We start from the raw sequence: 16,008 nt of genomic DNA, 5'->3' as shown, positions 1-16,008 counted from the left end.
ATTCTAAGATCACAAACCGGCGCTGTCGTTTTCTTACACCTTGACTAATGAATGAACGGCGTCGCGTTCCACAGAGCTAAAGTTTTACGAACGAGCATCACGACCGTGACGTTCAAAGTGAGAGAGCGAGGGAGAGACCGGCGGCTCTATCCACGCGCCACCCTCCCAAAATAGCCCGTCAGAAACTCAAGCGCCTACGTATGACTCTCCCAAACTCACTCAATGAAATCTATTCTCGGGCATTAAAAATTCAGAGATAGAAACCACAGAAACGTCTTGGGAGTGGTTATCCAAGGCGTAGCGATGGCAACCCCGGGTCCCTCCCTGGTGCAGGGCGACCGAAACCAACGTAGGTATACTTAACATATCATGATGGAACGTGTAAATCTATAATTTAAGTATTAGAGTTTAAAAGTGATGAATCAATGTAAATTAAAGAGCAGCAGGTACAGGAATGAACTCCAATGAACGGCCGTAGGGTCAAACATTAAGCTGTTTGGTAGTGTTGCGTCGTTATTTTTTTCAAAATTTCGAAATTTTTTGAAATTTCAATATGGCCTCCTGCCATTTTGAAAAATCGCAGAATGCGCAATATAAGAAGTCATCTGATTGGTACAGATACCCTCAAACATCACACCGTCTAGGAATACAGAATAATATTGCAAATCGTATTCGATTATTTATATATTTTATTTATATTTTGCTGTTTTATTTCATTTTGGATGAATTTTCTTTGGCTCGTGGGGCTTTGTGGTGTTCTCGCCGTGTCACTGGTTGAAAACTACACATTCACGATTGTTGGAGCCGTGATTCCTCTGTGTTTTTCTGTAAGTGCTGCACTAAATTGGAAGCAAAACTTCACAAACCTCTACAAGCTCAGTCAGACTGCTGTGAACGCATGCACAACGAAATCTGAAAACGTGACATCTGACATCATCTCCTCTGCATGTCAGTAGAGATAAAGATGTCTTTGAGATGCTTTGGTTGTGGTCATGGTAATTTATTTATTTCTGCAGTGTTAATTATCATAGTTTCATGCAACGGCAATGATAATGAACTTGTTTCCTCTGTGTGTGTGTGTGTGTGTGTGTGTGTGTGTGTGTGTGACATTTGAAGGATGACTAAGCTACAGGGCAGCTCATTCGGTGAAGAGGAGACGTCTTTCTCCTCTAACCATTTGACTCATTTCCTTCTACATTTAGATTTGGGCAACGGGCAACAAACTGAATAGCATTAATGTTGAATGAGCGTTGATGGTAAATTCTGATGTCCCAACAGTGACTGCGAGCGAAACGAGCCGCGGTGAAAGTTCATAATTATTCCAGCTGTCTCTCGCGCTTCATCACGGACTCTCGCATGGAAAGCATGATTTGTCACAGTTATCGGTGCATCTTGTGCGGAGTTTATTTTATTCTCAAAATAGTTATACTGTGTATATCTTTTTTTTTTTTATATTTCCCAAGATGAGTTGGAGAAATCCCTTTGAAAAGAATCCATGATTGTAAAACACTGTATTACTAACAGGGTAAACAGCCAGACATGTTTGGCAGACTAAATTTAACTGATACCAGAAAATGTCTTTAGTCTTTTATGTGGGGGGGGCGGGCGGCCCACTTAACTTCACTGTTTGGTTTATTTATTTATTTCACATCGGTAGTTGGAGATAAAACGCTCTGACAAAAGCTTTGATCCAGAGGTTAAGCCGCACTCTTTCCAGATACAAGTTTCTAATCCATTTTTCAAGCCATTGCACCGCGTCAACGTAAGACCACGAGCACAGTGTTCTTCTAATGCATACGTGTTATTGTCAAACGTATGTCAGACTTCCATTGGTGAGGAAGTATTCATGTTAATTGCCACACTGTAACAATACTCCAAGACACATATAAGTATGATTTGAGCAATGTACAAAGTATCAAAAGTAGAAGAAATTGAAATTTTTTTGTAAATTTAAATATCGGTAAGTAAAAAGAACAATATTGGCCTCCGAATCAAAGTACAGTCAGAACTTTATAAAGTGTCATGAAACTGCAAGTTTGCACTTAAACATGTATTTAGTTAAGAGCCGATACTCACAATCATTTTCACTGGAGATTCATTTTTCGATTTTTCTCTTTTTTTAATAAATAGTTGATTCAGCTGAGGTGGTTCGGGCATCTAATTAGGATGCCTCCCGGGCGCCTCCCACTGGAGGTTTTCCGGGGGCACGCCCCAACTGGGAGGAGACCCCGGGGAAGACCCAGAGCAGGCTGGAGGGATTATATCTCCCAGCTGGCCTGGGAACGCCTCGGGATCCCCCGGAATGAGCTGGAAAAGTGTTGCGGGGGGGAGAGGGGAAGTCTGGGTCAGCCTGCTTGTGGCCTGCTGCCACCGCGACCCGACCCCGGATAAGTGGAGGAAAATGGATGGATGGATGGATGGATGGATGGCCTGAAGCCACAAGGATGTCCTCAAATTGCTTGTTTTAACAAAATGCTAAAACCCAAAGATGTAAAACAAAGAAAAGCAGCAAATTGAAAAAAGTTGGAATCAGCTCACAGACATGTATTTAAATGCCGCATATTGATTTGAGTTGTCGGTCATGTGATCAAGTTTGTCGTTGATCAACTGCTGGACAGGAAGCGTTGCTCATTCTTTGGTACATGCTGAATACAGTTCACCTGATTCTCATTCAGAGAGGGTGTAAGATAATGAAATGCTCTGAACCAGAAGACCAATTTGTATGCTGGACACGTCTGTTAGGACCCCCAGCCCCCCCCCCCCCCCACACAAAAAAAACCCCCTAACTGTAGGAAGCAGCGTCTAATGCACAACCGAGTCATTGAGATCCCAGACCACATGTGCAGATAACTAGATGGACAGATAGTCCGTCGGCTGCCAATCAAATCTGCGCTTTAATAAGTTTCCTGAATGTCTGTTTATTTTCTTGTTGCCTCTGTAACCGAGGGGGGGGGGAGCAGAAAATGGAATAAATAATAGAACAATACCGGACATAAACAAAAGTCCTATTAATAATAAACTGCTTAGCATAAAATCTTTGGCACAGTAAACAACGATGTCCCCTGAAGATTGTGCGACCTCCAAAGTTCAACATCGCCAGCGAGGTGTCTGTCTAAATATGTTTTCAATGTTTCCTGTATACGATTTGACAGATAGGAAACAAACAACAGCCCCCGGGAGAAACCACCCATGTGAGCGCCTTGCTGTGCAGATACACATGCAAAGACACTCACTCTCTCCCTCTCTCTCTCCCTCCCACTCTCTCTCACACACACACACACACACACACACACACACACACACACACACTCGCCTAATCACACAGACACGCAATTCCCTTGTGATTGTCAACAGAGGTGGTTTCATTCTCAATCATCTCAGAAGCACATCTATTTATCTGTTTCTCTCAGTGTCTGTCTCCCTTCCTGTCTTTCTCCCACTCATCCTGCCACCCGAATGACCCCCCCCCCCACCACCACCACCACCACCACCACCACCCCCTTACTTCTTGCTGGTGTTTGGTGTTCCACTGCTAAGCCTTTAGACACTCAGCCCTCTGCTCCCTTTGATAATCTTTACACCGTGTCTTCCTCGCCTCCCATTCCCCCTCCGGCGCTGGGTTGCTGCCTGGTTGCCGCCTGGTCCAGCTGGCTCCTGACAGACCGAATGACTGAGTGATGGGTTCGTTTATGAGCATACCGCGGCAATCTCCCTCCCTAATTTGACAGGAAATGATCTTTGCTGATGTTAAATGAATGATGGAGTTTGATAGGAAAGCCAAAAAAACGATGACTAAACCCATGAAATAGTGAATAAACAAGCAATCATGCACAAAGTTTTATTTAAAATGTTTAAAGCGATGTTTGCCATGAGAATGATGACGCCTTAATCAAACAAATGCTGCTTCGTGTAGAGAGAAGGATGCCTGGAGCTTCACCATAGAGGATCCAGGAGCAGGATTTTCCAGAAATGGCCTCCAGCCCCGGAGAGCTACTGCAGCGTTAGCAGCATGTAGCGCTCGCCGGTTCCTACCCTGGTGTTGCTCTCTTGTTTGCGAGACAAGAAGTTGAGCTGATAAAGCAACTCTGCCGCTGAGGCAAGACCCGCTGCAGAGTTGAATGTTCGAGGAGAGCGACTGACTGCTGCGCTGATGAGAGGAACCGGGTTGTGCATTTTTAATAAGACGCTGGTGTAGCTCCGTGTTTCAGGTTCACAGAGGCAGCTAGGGGGACCGTCTCTTTAAGGTGTAGCACCACAAGGAGCCGCACGCTGAAGTTGTTCCAGCAGCTACGATGTCTGAGAGACCTTAGAGTTGGGTTCAAACGTATGACGCTTCGGATAAATGGCCGTAATGTAATGAAGAGGAAAGCTGCGCACACTCGGGAAGCAATCAACTTCCTAAACTCTAACTGCAGGCTTTTTACTTCAACTCACAGTCCTGTTTAAATTGTCCGGCGTGAGTAAACTTTTGACCGTTTGACCATTTTTGGAGGAATTCCTATAGCAGCGTTCGTCTTTTTAATTGAAAAACCCCCCACATCTGCCCAGCGACCGGCGCCTGAAGTCCAGCTGTACGGTTGATCTGGAAGCTTATGAGGCAGATGGGGTACAAGCCTGATTTCAAAGCTTTTTTTTTTGGCAAGCGGGGAAAGAAAAGACTGGGTTCAGAAACAAATTGCAGCAATTAGGCCTGCGAGAGAAGCAATCAACAGTTATATAGACAAGGGGGGGGGGGGGGGGGGGGGGGGGAAATGCTTCACTACCTGGTGAAAACAAAAGGTGTGGATAATCCAGTGCTTTTAATTTCTTCTGGGACGTAAAGTGATTCTCAGTGTAATAAAACAAAAAAGAGGCGGCTGGATGGCTTCTGCAAACAGTAGCTGTGAAGTGACTGTTTCATCATTCCAATACATAGCTTCATTGATTTACTCTTTTCTTTTGCAGTATCTGTTCATCACGGAGCAGTAATCCTTCCGCTCTCCCCGTGGGGATATGTATTCATGAGATAGCCTTTTTTCTTTTTTTTTTTTTCTTCACACAAAACTTTTAGCTATGCAAGCACCGAGCTCTGACACTTTTCAAAAAATACATTTTTTTTTTTTCTGAAAACAAAGTATTATTTTCTTCGGAGAGCGATCAAAGCGTGTTTAGTACGTCGGAATGAATCACAACAGAATGACGAAACCGGCTGCAAACGAACACAAAGCACATTTGAGATCACATTTTGCTGATAGTGCACATTATTCTTGTGAATTCAAATCCTGCGTATGTATAGCTGAGGGAGCCTGTGGTTAGATTAAGTCGCCAAAGCCCCCCCCCCACCCCCCCCACCCCCCAATTATCAGGCCTGTGTTGCCTCTGCAATGCACCACATCCATAAATGCAGCAGTCACCCTCTCCACTTTAACAACCCTGCTGTCAGTTGAAAGTCTAAGGAAAAAACATCAATGTATGAAAAAATCTCAAGGACAATCAATAATCTAGTTGCCGTACCTTTCTGAGACACAACAGCACAGGGGGCTAAATTGGTCGACCGGGGGTGTATGATGAACCATTTTCAAACTCAATTGGACTTTAGTGGCCATCAGGAAAAAAAAAAAAAAAAAGCTCTTATTCCGCACCAGGTAATGGTTAGCCGCCCTCCCCGGCAATATTAGATGTCATTCAGTGGGCTGCCGTGGGGACAGCAATTACCCTTGTGCTAATGTTCATCCCCACTGCCCACTGGCTCCATGATTTCTGCAACTGGCTCCGGCTGGCCACTCTGTTTACAGTGGAGACCTCATCAGACACAGATCCTCCAGATTAGAGCAGAACTCTGACCCGCACGTCTGAACGGGCTCAGCCTCCGGCTAATGGCCACAGCCGGCTGGAGATGGGGCGTGCACAAACGCATACGGACGAGCAGACGCACACCTGCAGGACCCGCATGCAAATACATCGACAGCAACCACGTCTGTTTTTGAAGGCAAATAATGCAAAATAATGATTATTCTTACAATCTGCTGATTTACTCCTTTACGTAAGTAATTGTTTCGTCCTTAAAATATCAGGAAATAGTGACAATAGTATAAGTAAACAAAGCAAAAAGGTTGTATGTGCTATCATAGAAGCTGAGGATCAAGCAAATATTCATATTTGAGAACTTGGAAAATTTCATTTTATAGATTAATCAGCTAATCATATTCTAAAACACATTCAAAATATAAAATGCAGTACAGCTCCGTCACAGAGTTTGTCGACTGATGAGTTTATTTTTCTGCTCCGTACAAATCCTGGTTTCAAATTCTTTAACGACCAAAGTGAAAGAACCCACATCCACTGATGAAGCTGTCTAATATCAGCATAAGTCGGACTCTTATGTATGTTTGCATTAACTGAAGAGGCAATGCTTTTGTTTGCAGGGGAACTAAAAGATCCTCATAGTGCAACTAATTGCTGTTCATCTTGTTACATACAAACAAACATGCCGCGCCGTGCACGGTGCACTCTGCATCACATATGCAAAGAGACGCTGGGGAAATCAGCTTCTATAGCTTGTTGTGATGAGATGGAGGCTTATAGGCTAAACACTTCTTTGCCAGCGCAGCGCTCATAGAGCGCGTAGCATCCCGAGCACGAGGAAGCAGCAGATGGGAGGGACGCTCCGGAGGATAATTGCACTGTTTCTTCGGAGACAATAGAATCAATTTTTATTCACGCTATCAGCGCGTGAAGTTCACATCTCCGCACATTGCAGGCGCTCAGACGCCGTCGCGTGACTAAGGGTATTACCCCCCCGCTTCCTTTGACTTGTTGCTTCCCTGTTCCTGAGCTTCACACGTGTATAGCTGCCATTCAGGCTTTTTTTTTTTTTTTTAAATCTGAGCCCCAGTCACAGGGGTCCCTGCCTGAGTCAAGAACGAGACCCCAATTTCACCTGCAGCGAGTGGATGACTTAGAGCTGTCTCCTTTGTTCAGAACTGACAGTACATTCGACTGCTTCCAACACTCCATAGGAGGCCGTGTGTGTGTGTGTGTGTGTGTGTGTGTGTGTGTGTGTGTGTGTGTGTGTGTGTGTGTGTGTGTGTGTGTGTGCGTGCGCGTGCGCGTGGCTCTCTTATGCCCACATGAAAGGATATTAGAAAGTGTGCCTCGGTTTGCTTTGTATAGGATGAATCTTCGTCAGAATAGGATTGGGATTACTTCACAGCAGGGGGCCGGACCTCATTCATCTCCCACAGGCACTTCTAAAGCTACAGATATCGAGATGCTGCGGTAGAATTGCCTCATTATAAGAAGAGAAAGTAGCAGGTGTTTGGAAAATTAAAATATACCCAGTAAAGTGTTACGGAGGAGAGACTTACTGTTGCACTTGTCTGCAACGGGCATGAAATATACATTCAGCTACATAAAGACGTGCGGATTTTAATTTGCATTCGCGTTTTTAAAGATTAATCTGCGTGTTGTCGGAGAGGACTGTAAATGCGATGGCTGCACCTGAAGAGCATGATGACGACAGTGTACAATGGGGGGGGGGGGGGAGTTATGCATGAGTAGGTGACAGGAAATGGAGAGTATTTTAAGAATTTGATTCAGAGTGAAGCTGGCAGAGAAACGCTGTGTAAGTGTTTCTCTCCGCTGCCCTGGGATTGAATAAAGCAGGGCACATATATATTTTTTTTTTCTGCAACAGTTTTACCTTTTTGAGGTGGGTTTATGTGGTGTGGAAGCCTCGGCGGTGGCACCGGGTTACGTAACTTGATGAGGTAGAAGACTAAATGTAGTCGTTAGTGGCTGGCTGGTCGGGGGGGAATTACGGATGTTGAGGAATGAACGATGGCTCGGTTCTGGTTTAACACGGAATACGGTCTGTTCCATTCTGATTTTCGACCACTTTGACTCTCAAATGGACTTGGTGGTCTTGGATGAACTGGGGGTGTTCTCAGTTATTGCTGGTGTGGCCTTAAGGAAGGTAATAAACCTCCAATTGCTCAACTGGACCTGCTGAGTGACCATCAGAATTAGGACTTCAGGGAGCGACAACTCTGTGGCTCCTGAAGTCTGGGAGCAGAGTGTGTGATAAAGTAGGACAGCGTCCAGAGTTTAGGCAGTAAGAGTCCTGTTCATTGTCTGAAGAGACGGGCCTCAGGTAGGGCTGAGTGATAATTCAATACGACAAATTCATCATCTTTTGATGGAATCGTACTGTGTTGACGTTGTGTTGACGTTGTGTTACATCGTGTTCTATCTCTGTTGTGTTGTTCGTTCTGTACACATGACATCCGTCACACTTCTGTCCATCCTGGGAGACGGATCCCTCCTCCTCCTCCTGGTGCTCTTCTTCAGGTTCCTTCCTTTTTATTTCTCCCCGTTAAAGGTTTATTATTCTACTGATGTGAGGGTCCCAGGACAGAGGATGTCATGTGTGTGTGTGTGTGTGTGTGTGTGTGTGTGTACAGATTGTAAAGCCCTCTGAGGCAAATTTGTGATTTTAGGCTATACAAAATAAATGGTATTGAATTGAAGCGCATATATCAAGATATAATGATTAACAATTACGTCTAAAATGATAATAACAAACATGCATGTTAACAGTCTGTATATAGCTGGAATTATTCATTCATTTCTTTTCTCTTTGATTTCACTTGAATCAATTCTAATGCTCATTTCACCATAAAGTTCTTAATTAAATGATACAATACTTCATAATAGTATTTCATTCACACAGAAGTATACAAAGACGGTCTTGGACTGTGCTTTTGACTGTGCTCCTCTCAGCATAATAAGGTATTGTATTGACAACAATAAATGGGAATTTCACAATGGTGAAAATACTTCCCGAAAACCAGCAGCCCCTCCTACTTCATACCTATTTCATGTGAACGTAAAGCTTGGATGTTTAGATAAAACCCTGGTGATCTTTGCTGTAAGTTGTTCCCATATGTTCCCCGTACGGATGAAGTTATTCACGGAGGTGAGGATTGATGCTGTACTGTGCCGTACTGTTCTCCACCTTCCATTCATATTTCAGAGGTAATTAGGCTAATGATCATCTACACATATATATATATATACGCAGAGAACAGGGTGAGACGACCCTGCATTTACCTGCATATACACTCCGTTTTGTGATTCCATCCCCATTTATCGTTCATCAGCCACTTCTGAATTACAGAGAGTGTTTCTCCACTTCTCCATACAGCTGTGCGTCGGCTAAATGATCGCTCCATTCGCTTCATTTCCCCTGTTGCGTATGTCTTTGAGCTGGAAACCACAGGTGCCCTTTTCAAGTAATCCATTTCCTAGTCCCGTATTTGCATGTATGCATAATGCATGACAAAAATGGGACAGGGTCTGACGAGAGAGAGAGAGAGAGAGAGAGCACTATTTTTAGTACGCACCTGGCATTGGTGCCGCCCATCCCGATGCCTCGGGTTCAAGTACAAAAGGTCCGGTGAAGGGCTGACGGCGGGGTCGTGTAAAACTCTTCGCAGGCTTGTTCTCCATTTTTTTTCGCTTTCGGCTCCACAGAGTTGACAGAGTTTTCCTCGCAATGCAATCAGGCAAATGGAAATATTAACACGCTTTTTGAACGAAACATCACTCGGTCAAGGCGGCGGCGTGAGAATAAAGGAGGCCTTCATCATGCCGGCGTATCAAAGGAGAGGAAATGCTGGAGAAAACATTGCTACTGCGCCACACAACAAAGGAAAAATACAGATGAGAGGAAATTGTACTATTTTTCATTTTGACATATCTTCTGCCTGACTGTCTGTCTGTCTGTCTGTCTGTCTGTCTGTCTGTGCGTGTTCTCCCTGACACCCCCCTTCTGTTCAGATCATGTTAAAATCAATTGCATTCGTCTCGCTGGGCTTCGCGGGCATGACAAGATCATATCGACAAATTGAACTATAAAAATAAACGTGGAAATCTTGATGCTGATTTCCACGCATTCAGGTTCATAGATTGTTTGACAAATGTAAATATAGAAACGTCTCTGTTACTACCTCTGTATCTCTGTATTATTGCTCTAACATGTACATAGACTTGCTATGTACACAACATTTCCTTGAGACGGCAGCAGGAGGCAAATTCATCCCGCTTTCAGTTTTGGGGACACGAACTGTGTGTTGTGTGCACGTGTGTGTGTGTGCGTGCGTGTGTGTGTGTGTGTGTGTGTGTGTGTGTGTGTGTGTGTGTGTGTGAAAGAAGTGGGACAACTTCCCCTTGAATGACATTATCTGGAGCAGAGTCCATTCTGCCTACACCTGGTCTGCAGGCCACAGATTTCGCTCCCATTTCGCAGCAGACAGATACAACTTCCCGATAAAGTTTAATGTTACCTGTAATTAAATCGAGATTGAACGCATATTACGGGATTCTGTTGCGTCACGCTGTATTCCCAAGCGTCCCCGGAATTACTCGGTGCATAAATGTGTATGCCGGCGCCTGTGTGTGTGTGTGTGTGTGTGTGTGTGTGTGATGACGGTAAGTCTATTGCAGTATGAGGGGGACAGACTGAGATTGCTATCTCCATGATGGATTGCCAAGTGCAGCTGCTTTAAAATACTATTAGGACATAGTCCCCAGCTTGCTACAGGGTACTCGCTAATGTATTGCTTCTCTTGGGACTGAGTTTGTGTCTGCTCTAGTTTAAAAGTTTGCTACGATTGCGCCTACGAAACAAGAGAGCGGGGGTTTCTTTGTGTGTGTGTGTCGGTGTGTGTGTGTGTGTGTGTGTGTGTGTGTGTGTGTGTAGTTGTGCAGGAGGAAGAGGCACAGCAGGAAGGCTTGCGTTCATTGGTACAAAATACAAACGGTCGCACTCGCTGTGCCGCGTCTTCGGCTTCCCTTGTTTTGGCAGAACAGTTTGGTTATGCAATTAAAGCGTATAAATTGATAGAACAGCACAACAACAGTCCCAGTTTAATTTCTGCCTAATGACATTTCTGCTAAGCCGACCCCTGCCTCTAGAGGTGTAGTACAGGAAAAAAAAAACCTCATTAACTTTTTTTTTTTTTTTTTTTTTGTCCCTCATTATTTTTTTACCCACCCTTATCTGCTGTATGATTATAATTTTTATTTATTTATTTTTTTTAAAGTAATAACACCAACACGAGCAAAGTAACCCACACAGAACCCAGCAGGATGTCCGCCCCGAGAGACGCAAACGATCCCCTTTTTCTACGCAATAAGCGGCGATAGAAGCACAGGAGGCGGCGCTGTGAACGGTGGTTCGCATTTCACGTCGGAGTAAGGACGACGCTTGATGCTCACACACACACACACACACACACACACACACACACACACACACACGTCTCTGTAGACCCTGTTGTTTATGTATGTGTGCACTTTGTTGTTGTTTTTCCCCCCACCTTGAGGCCAATAACTCAGCCATGACATACATGATTTATGCTTGGCATTTCCTGAAAATGCGTGGTCCAAGTATTGACTACTAGGTATTGACTGAAGACCAAGGTGTCGGATTCAGTTGGGGGAAAACATGAGCGCGTTTTATTAATGCAATTTTTTTTGCTTTTGGCTCATTAAACTGATCCTCTCCGCTTCTGATTCTATTATCGTCTGACGGGAACGTGCATGTGGTTTAACGTCGTGTGCAACTCCTCTATGAAGTTCATTTTCAGAGTCTGGATCAAAACTCCTGTTCTGTAACTCTGAAAAGCGTTAAACGTATTGCTTAGATCTTAAGCGGTTCGCTTTGCCTGAGAAGAAAAGTGCCATTTTTTTCGTGCGATTTAACCGCAAAGTCTTGTCGTTCGGTTTCCTGCTCGTAATTGTCGTTTATGCATTTAGCTTCTGTAATGCAATTTGACCTCCCCTTCTTTCACCTGTATAAATATGTGTTTTATTCATTCTGGGCTTTTACCATGTATATGTGTGAACAGATAAACTTCTAAACCAAGCAATGGTATTTCTGTCTGAGGCTTACAAGCTTAATCCACATTTTTTTTTGGGGGGGAGGGGAGAAAAAAGGCTGTAAGCCAAATATTATTCCAATACCTAAATGCCACGGTACAGCCGGCTTCTGAAATAAGTACTTTTCAGAACAAGCTGGCAAATGCTAAAAATCCATTGTCCACGGGGACCCTGTGCAAAAACCCACATGGTGTAATTGAATGAATATTGTTCTTATCCAAACAATGCTGCGTACACAGACGTCACCTCCAGCCTCGGGGCTCCCTCTCCGACTGCTGACAGGCGCAACTGCTGTTCAGAGAAATGCAATTTTTATTTATCGTCGTTTTATGCGGACGTAGACTTTCAACAGCTGCCAAAAATTCCATCAAGTACATTTTTTTTATCGTGCGGCAGGTACACCTTTTTCATTTTGGGATAATTGCCACGGGTTTATTAAAAAGCTCTAAATAGATAATGAACTCTATCTGGTGGTCGTGTTTTTCAGTATTCTAGATACGTTATTTATCTGTGTGTTTGTGTGCTTGGCTGCGTCCCTGTGTGTGTGTGTGTGTGTGTGTGTGTGTGTGTGTGTGTGTGTGTGTGTGTGTGTAAGTGAAACTTTTAAGTATCCCGACTCTGTTTTTCATTGACTAGGGTGGTTCTAAGAAGACGTGCTTATCGGAGCCCTCGGTGCATTCGCGTTAATCCCTGGCAAAGATGACATCAAGTGGAAGCAGAGCACAGGATTATGGGGGGGATGATGTGGAGCATCATCAACTGCCACTGAGGACCGGATGGACAGAGCGGGATCCTCCGAAGGTGAGAGCAAAACAAATTCCCCCCCCCCCGAAAAAATACGATGGAGTGGAATGAAGGGGAGAAAAAATGAAAATGAATCATTTCATTGCTCTTGTTTAGCTAATTCCAGTATGATGTTATTTATTCTTATCCTTAGTTTTATTCTCTACTTATCTGTTCTTATCTCTGTCTCTCTTGAAATTCAATAAAGGCTTACCTATTCTTATACGATTGCCGATAAAGGTATCTCAAACGCTACTCAAGTCTAATTTCTAGGTTCCATAAATAAACAGATTTTGGGAACGGTTAATGGATGTTCCACGTTTTTTGGGGGGGGGCGTTGCCGTCCGGACTGCCAAAGACGGAGGAAAGATGTCTTTTGATCGAGACAACAAACGTCTTAACAGCTCCAGGTAGACTATCCTCTTAGAGAAACCAACACAGGAGAGAATAACACCCAACGCTCACATTGTTCCATTTGTTGATCCTGTTACAGGAGCTTAATCAGTGCGGATCACAACAACCCACCGAGCATTATTTCCTCCAGTCCGACGGTGTCTTTCTGCTCATTGTTTGGATTTTACGGCCACACGATCTTACTGTTTTAGTTTCGGTCTTTTCTCTTTCTCGCCAAACATCCCTCTCAAGAAAAAGAAAAAAGCTCTTAAGGACCGGTATTACGCTTCCTGCCCATTACCAAACAGCAGACAGAATGAGTTAAAGACTCGCTGCTAAGCAAAGTGCAGCAGTTAGCGGCTAAAGAGCCAAAAGGCTTTTCTCAAGAGTTGTGGTGGAGTCACAAGACTAAAGAGCTAAAAAAAAAAAAAAAAAAGAGAGTGGATATTGAACTACGAGACCAGAAGCACGACATGCTAACGGCTAAATGCGTGGCGGGTGATTGGATGAACTATCTCAAACTGGTAACGAAGCCAATCGGGAGGAGAGAGAATAAAACATCTTTCCATCAAGAAAAGCCTTCAGTTCTTCGCTCTCCTGAAATAAATGCTATTGCAGCATCTAAGCTAACCTCTTCTTGAGCCGCCATCGTCCTTTCGAAGCAACAGTCATCGAACCCTGAACCTTCTGTCTGAGGAGAGGAACTGATCCTCCCCAACATGAGTTGTTGGGATGTGGACAGACAGTAAAAATCTATAACCTCTGTATCTCGCATGCCTCAACAGTGTAAACAATACATAAATAACCCGTGTCCTGAGCTCATCGCAGCAACTATAACCTGGAAACCATTAATAAAACTCCATTAAAGCCGATCTAACGAGCAGCAGTGCTTGTGTTGTTAAATATTTGTCTTGTTCTTTTTCTCTAATTACACATTAAATGGGCCCACGCTGACTTCATTTGTCGCAGTGTGAGCGAGCAGTAAATAATGGCTCCTTAGAGGTAGTTCGCGGGAGAACGGCCTAATGTAGAGAGGGCGCCTCGCCTGTCGATCTCACCTCGAGTTATTCGGCTCACAGTGAGGGGAAAGCTGCGCGTGTCAGGTGAAGGCCTTTGTTTCGGCTGTGTGTGTGTTTTTTCGTAGTGATCATAACTGCCACGTCAAAAGGTTTGGGTAAATTATTCAATTAATATCTTTTTTGCATCGTGGCTGCAAGTATGCGACAATTTTTCTTTTGCGCTCACCGTAGTCAGCACCTCTCCGAGTCCCTCCAATTAATCGGGCCGTATATTTTGTCCGTTCATTCTTCACAGGACGAGGACATGTCCCTTGGTTGTCAGACAGCTTGGCTTGAACATCCTCTTTGTGACATGTAGCAGAATTGAAAGCAAAAATATTGTTAACTTATTGTAAGTTTATTGGAAATGATTGTGATTTTCCACTCAGACAAGTGACATTTGTAACTGAACGAGTGAATGATAAATGTACAATATGAGTGTACATCCTTCCCCCTCTCTCTCTCTCTCTCTCTCTCTCTCTCTCTCTCTCTGTCTCTCTCTCTCCCTGAACAATCTAACGACAGATATAAGTGTAATCATCCTTGAGTGTCCTGGATTGGTATTACTGTTAGGAACACTTGAAATCGAATGTCCCTTATTAATCACACTTCACCTCACTGTCAGTGTGACCTGGTAATTAAGGAGATGATCCTCCAGGAGAATTGGGTTCAGGCCACTGTGACAGCAACCCGCTGAAGAGTCCCTTTTTTTTTTTTTTTTTTGCAAATGATGTCGGGCGCTATGCTGACATTACAGTCTGAACCCTCCTGAATGAGAAGGCTGCGTCTGCTGTGAGGATTAATAAAATATCAGTGTAGCATATCGAAAACACACACAATTCATTCACAAGGGTAATAAGGATTTCAAAATGTAATCACGGCGAGCATAATTTGGGTAATCGACTAATCGTCATTAATCTTCATGTAAAAGTGCAAAAAAAAAAAAATTCTGTGAGTCCAGCCGTTGAGATGTGAGTTGATGCTGTTTTATATCGCTGTAAATTTAAATTGCTGCCCATTAAGTAACAAGAAATATAGCACACCACCATCCGCAGAGACATTTTTTTTTTTTGGGAGTAATTTAAAAGCTGTGTCAGCGTTATACTTACATCTTGGCCACAAATCAAGGCAGACTTGACTGGGCTTCTTTTTGGGAAACGAGGGGCTTAAAGACAAAGGTGCTAGAATGGACCGTTACAGACAAAGGGTGAGGACAAGTGTATTCAGGCAAGACATAATGAGAGAAATGATGATGTTTTTTTTTGTTTATAACATGTGAGCGTGTAAACATGTTCCGGTAAAAACCTGAGAAAAGGCATAATTTCTTCTCCTTTAAATAGGTTCAGTTACTTTGAGTCCTCCTGACTGGCGCTCATTGTGGGCTGTAGTCCTGAGAACAAGAAACAGAACAAAAAACAGTCAAATATGAGTTTCAACGAAATCAAAGTGAGATCTTGGTCGAGGTTTTTTTCGTGGATATCGTCACGGTTGGTGTTTGATGACATGTTGCCCCCTTGTCATCGTCTCTTCTTAGTTGTTAGAAAAAAGGTCATTGACAAAAATATTTAGGAGAGATGTAAGTTCTAGTCCTGGTTGTCTTCATCATCAGACATCTACCTGTAAGTGTCTGCCTAGAGATATGCTGTACTACTCTACATATCAGTAAATCAGTACTTTTGATTTTTGGTAAACTGAAGCGTGTGCATTTTCCCCTTTATTTCTTACAAGTAACTGGTTTCCAAGAGCTTCTACTTACTTACTACCAATAGACAAATCTCATGCTGGTTGTTTTTATCTAAAACAATAGAATTTGTGGATAAGCAGCTAGCCACCGTGAGCAGTAAAGTGGAGG

Source organism: Cebidichthys violaceus, unplaced genomic scaffold (assembly GCF_023349555.1).
Source record: "Cebidichthys violaceus isolate CVI_PGR_0920_01 unplaced genomic scaffold, fCebVio1.0.p SCAF_2, whole genome shotgun sequence".
NCBI lineage: Eukaryota > Metazoa > Chordata > Actinopteri > Perciformes > Stichaeidae > Cebidichthys > Cebidichthys violaceus.
This window is presented reverse-complemented; position numbering follows the sequence as displayed.